Source organism: Triturus cristatus, chromosome 1_1 (genome assembly GCF_964204655.1).
Source record: "Triturus cristatus chromosome 1_1, aTriCri1.1, whole genome shotgun sequence".
Lineage (NCBI taxonomy): Eukaryota > Metazoa > Chordata > Amphibia > Caudata > Salamandridae > Triturus > Triturus cristatus.
Genome location: NC_140579.1, coordinates 1,085,695,261 through 1,085,701,019, shown reverse-complemented (window position 1 = coordinate 1,085,701,019; position 5,759 = coordinate 1,085,695,261). Strand labels below are relative to the sequence as shown.

Below are 5,759 nucleotides of genomic sequence, written 5' to 3'. Positions count from 1 at the left end.
ATGTCCCCCGCCGCAGCCACATCACCCCCCACCTGACAAACCTACACTGGCTCCCCGTCGACAAGAGGATCACCTTCTAACTCCTCACCCACGCACACAAAGCACTCCACAACACTGGACCAGCCTACCTGAACAGCAGACTCAGCTTCCACACCACCACCCGCCAGCTCCGCTCCGCCAGCCTCGCACTCTCCGCCGTCCCCCGCATCAAATGAGCAACCTCCGGCAGCAGATCCTTCTCCTACCTCGCCGCCAAGACCTGGAACACCCTACCTACCCACCTGCGGCAGACCGAAGACCTACTCACCTTCAGAAGACTCAAGACCTGGCTCTTTGAGCAGTAGCGAAACTCACCCCCCCCCCCTCTCAGTGCCTTGAGACCCTCACGGGTGAGTAGCGCGCTCTACAAATACCATGATTGATTGAAAGGGAGACCTTCCTGCACATAAACCATCAATCATGGCGATTTGCACCTTCTATGTGTACTGCAGAATGCAGCACACATGCAAAGACCAAAAAACGAGGAGAAATTAATAGCTTCTCCTCGTTGTGCTATTCTAACACCTGGTATTCCATAGCATTAGTTAGTTTGAATAATTTTGTTTGATTGTTTATCTAAAACCATCAAAGTATACAAATAAATCCAGAATTTTACGATTAAAAACAATTGGAACGTGATGAAATTATTGAGTTGCATCTAAAATGTACAATAAAAAGAACAAGAGTGAAACCTTAAAAATGTTAAAAATGTTAAAACAAGTAGTCATCCTGTAGACAGCCTTATAATTAGGAGGCACACCACTTGGGGGCTTTGGAGTGAAATCTTTTGTACAATACCCAGTTAATTTGCTCAGATACCCAACATTTCATAATCGCAAAAATTAGTTCTAATAATAACAGTCAACACAACCTCGGATAAAAACTTCTGTTGATTGATCCAAAAGGAGAATAAAAAACGACTGACTGCAAAAAGTATTGGTCTTGAAGTATCTGTTTTCAGGATTCTGTAGGCAGCCTGATGTTGCCTAACTCCAATGTTTAAACAGATCGGTCGTATCCACCTCCTGAGGATCATTTGGTATTTGGTGCAGAAATAGAGTATGTGCTCTCCTGTCTTTTGAGTTCTGGCACAGGCAGGGCATAGTTTTAGTGATAATCCAACAGCCTGGTTGCTAGGAAACCTTAATAAGAGGTTGCCATACCTGAATCTAACATATAGACTTTTGGCAAGAGGGCGTTTAATTTGGTCCAAAAAAGGTTCAAAACTAGGACATGACTTGGCACTTGGAACTGTGATGTTAATTGGCCATTTGCTGATCTGGAGACATAACGCTCTTCCACAGCCACCCAATACCTAGTCTTGAGCCTTAGTAGATCTCCTCTGGTTGCTCTCTCTGGGTGTTCCCATATTTCCGACATACCAAGTGATTTATTCCAGCTTGCGACATGTTTAAACTAGGGTAGACTTTTTGGTACCACTAATCATCAGGACCTCCCTTAGGGAGTTGCAGTAATCAGAGAGCTGTGGTGTTGTCTACAGGCGTAGCCAGTATGTGAAGGGTGTCAATGAGGCCATATCACCTATTCTTTTTGTCACTAAGTCAAAAAACAATGGGATCAGAGGGGTAGTGATAAGTACTGAGATAAGGGATCTAGCGAAGGTGTTTTCAGATATCGTTAATTTGTTTGTGTTAATATACCTCCATATCTCTGCTCCATACAGAGCTTCGCTCTAGGCTTTTGCTTGATACACTTCTAGACTGCCTGTGGTATCTCAGTATTGATTTTGACCTGTAGCAAAGGGTAAGATAGCTCTTATCCAATTGTTGCTCTCAGCCGAGTGTGTCGCTTAGTCTCATCCCTAGGTAGTCAACATTTTTCACCTGCTCCAATGGTTCAAAAGCAATCCTGACCTCTCGTGGTTTACCCCTGGCTTTCTCGAACACCATAAGTTTAGTTTTGGCAACGTTAAGGTTCAGACTCCTGTTCTTACAGAAATCTAAAAACCTATCTACTAACGTTTGTATGCCCATTGGGGTTGTGGAAATAAGTAAAGAATCATCTGCAAAGAGCAGGATTGGGACTTTCGTGCCATTCATGAGGGGAGAGTCATTCCTACAGTCCAACAGACTATTAGCCACGTCATTGATTAACAAAAAGAATAGTGTGGGAGCGAGCACGCACCCCTGGCACACCCCGCGCTGTATGGGTATTCTGTCAGTTAATTTGTCATTTGTTCACCATTTGACCTGGGCATAATTGTCCTCGTGAAATCTAGCTATCAAAGTCACCAGATCTATTGGGGTCCCTAGATCAAGCATTATTTTCCACAGCAGTCCGCGTGGTGCTAAATCCAACGCAGCTCTTCGGTTACCAAATGCTAGGTAAAGTTTTTGCTTTTTCAGTAGCACATATTTCCATGTTAACAGGATGAATCTAAAAGCCTGATCGCATGTACTGATTTTGGAGCGGAAGCCTGCTTGATACGGGGATAATATTGCCTTCTCGTCTATCCAGATTTGGAGTTTGTCCATAACTTGTCGTACAAATATCTTTTACGGGTTACCGATCAGGCTGATTGGTCTATAATTGGAGGGGATGGAAAGGTCTCCCTTCTTGTGTATAGTAATTATCTCAGCTCCCCTCCAGGTTGGTGGAATAGCTCCACCAGCCGAAATGCAGTTTGTCAAGAGACTTATATACGGAGCCTATATCATGGGTTCCGATTTATATAAATCTCCGGGTATCTGGTCGGGGCCAGGGGCCTTTCCTGCCTTAAGTCTGTTTATTGCGGACAAAGTATTAGCCAAGCTAAAAACTAGTGTTGTGCCAGTCGTAGGCATGACAGGAGGGATGTTAGAAATGTTTTGTTCAGTTCTTGTGTTATGTATACATTTTTATCTGCAAAATCACATTTTGCTTTTTCAAGATCAGCTTATATCTATTGCGTGCCAGGGCTACTTCAATCTGACTATGCTCCTTGACTGCTAGCTGTAATGCCTCCTTTGCTGATTTGTATTCGCAATTAAACCATTTGTTGTTTGTTTTGCTACGGGCCTACTACCAGAGCTATTTTTAGTGAATACTGTTTGCAGTGCTCCATAAAATTCATTATGCACTGATAGTATAGAGGTTGACCCAGGGGGATATAAACAAGTCAGGCTGCTGCTCAAGCCAGACCAAAAATATGAGAATAATGCATAAATCCTAGCATATAGGTGCAGGTCTGCAAATACTTTGGGCCAGGTGACTCTTCTACGGGTATTGGTTACGAGAGGTTCATATGCCCTGGAGAGACAACTAGATAGTTGCCTGTCTAATGATTTCTCTTTGTTGTGCCATTCTAACACCTGGTATTCCATGGCATTAGTTCTTTGGCGCTGCCTCAGTCTTGTAAATCTGGGGCAGCATAAAAAAGCAAAGGGTGTTACAGTGAAACTCCCACAGCAACAACAATTGCATGCCCCTTTGCCATAGGGAACTGCAGCGGAAAGGGGCATGTTTAGATGGTAACATTAAGCCATGCAAACTGGCCTTCTGCCACCTTGTAAATAGGGAAAATGGTGCTGCGCCACCAAAGCATAAAAAAGTCACATTCCAGTGGCGCTGATGGCTTGTAAATATGACCCTCAGTTTTCTGCAATGGGAAAAAAAAAAAGATTTAGAGGCTTATTTACAAGCCCCTTGCGCCGCCAGTGCGTCACTTTAAATATGGGAAAAAGTGATGTCCTAGGAGCGCAAGGGGCTTGTAAATAAGGCTCTTTTTTCGATTATTACTTTCTAAGTTAAATAATTTAGTTATCCTCTTCCGCTCAGCTACCTTGGATGGCTAGGGCAATCATCCAAGTGTGAGCACTATTTGTTCTAAACATTCTTTATTCACGTTTTCAGTTTGTTGACATCTTCGGGTCACCGCTATATCATAGTCTTCAGAGTATTCATGCTAGAACATTACTTTTCATCAAATTCTCAACTTCCCACCCTCTCACCAACCCTTGGTCCTAACCTTTTAGCTGCAGACTGGAAGCTTCTGGACACTTTATCCCACACAGCAGATCTGGGTTTGTCGCAGCCATACCGGCCTAGAGAGAGTCTATTCAACCAGAAATCACCCTAAGAGTTACCAAATATGAATACCAAAGACAATTATGAGCATCGTAAAATTCTCCTTGGACCACCAGAATCCTAAATGACCACAACCACCATCTGATCAACTAGAGGCAATCAGGTGCCTCTGGGTCTCAACTGTCATTAATAAATCTTCTAAAGGTTGGAGGTTTGGAAGGATCCAAACCTACGTAATGCACAACTCTGGACCTTGGGGTCTCAAAACTCTTTAAACACAATGAACACTGATGTAGCAACATATTTAAACAAAAGAAATTAAAGCACCATATAATGGCATTTGCAAAGTGAGACTTGTATTTAGCAAAAACATAAATGACAATATGTACACATCATTCCATCCTCATGGATGGTAATATTGGTAATGTTGTGTCATACACAGTACGTGAGATAAATAATATTAGAACATAAATCAAATGTCAACAACATATACTCCAATCTGAAAAATCCCAATGCATTTCAGGTTAATTTGAAACCTTCTTCAGGGGAGTGATGTCATCGAAGAGGAGTTGATTAAGTGCGAGTCACCGTTTGGAACTAGAACAAAGTTGAAAATAAACAATAAGATTTCCTATGTGGTACATTCCATATGGCTAAATTAGGATTTGCACTCAGGCTGCGAAATTAGTGCCCTAGATCCAGTGCATCTGTGTGAAGGTGTACAAAAATGCTTGTTGCTTCTAGACAAATTTAACCACAGTGCCACTAGCGAAAAAGAAAAAGAACGTGAGGGTGAGAACAGAGCAAGGAAGTTAAAGTGCCTGTAAAAGTGTTTATCAAACAGACGTGAAAGGCTGAGAGGCGAAGGACGCCTAGTCCGGATGAAAACCTAAAAAAGTAACCCATACGTGGAAAGATATAAACGAAGAAAATGTAGAAAAACGTACTATGGTGAATTCCTCCGCTTGCCCAATTCCAAAGAACCGCAGTTAACAAGAGTCTTCTGAAAAGACACAGTACAAATAAACCGTGTCATTATCCTACTAGAATCATTTAAAACAGTACAGGTACACAGCCGTCCCCGTGTTGAAAGTGAAACCCGACACCCGTGCAGTCAATGTCAGATCTTACCCGTGATGGAAAATATTCAAGGTTTCAATCGAGAAGGAAGTAGGCTAAGAGGGTAAACAGGATGATTACTTGGTCTGTTTCAATATGATACAGAATTAAACGAAACAGATACAAATATGTACGCGCTCACCTTAGTGATTAATGGAGTCAGCCTGGTGAAAAAAGTTGCCGCCAACTGCGTGCGAATGGACGTTTGCGTGTGCGCGCTACGCATTTAAAGGGGCAGAATTGGATGAGCGAGTAGACTAAAACGCTAACTCTAAGACATTATTGGGAGTGACCCAGGGGGTACGAGAGGACAAAAAGTAGTTCTCTTAATGTGAATAACATAAATGCCTCCCGAAAAGAAGTGTCTAGAGATAGATGTTGAATAAATAATAAAAGGATGCTAAACAAAATGTGACTAAATGTGAGTGATCTCTACCAAAGTTCTCGTACTCTACCAAAGTAGTGTGATGAAAAGTGAAGAAGAAATAGACAGAACAGACGACGAGTGCAAATCCTGTACATGAAAATGAACTGGAAACAGAGATAGTTCATGTATTGAACCATTTATAATGCAT

At 42.2% G+C, this 5,759-nt stretch overlaps 1 long non-coding RNA gene across 1 annotated transcript; it reads right to left on the bottom strand.

Annotated features, from left to right (window-relative positions):
* Positions 1-4,399: 4,399 nt before the first annotated feature.
* Positions 4,400-5,427, bottom strand: LOC146871596 (uncharacterized). The gene is made up of 4 exons (XR_014959583.1): positions 5,327-5,427; positions 5,197-5,240; positions 5,013-5,068; positions 4,400-4,662 (listed from the first exon to the last, which is right to left on the bottom strand). It is a non-coding gene; the product is annotated as an uncharacterized LOC146871596 (long non-coding RNA).
* Between the last annotated feature and the right edge of the window lie 332 nt (positions 5,428-5,759).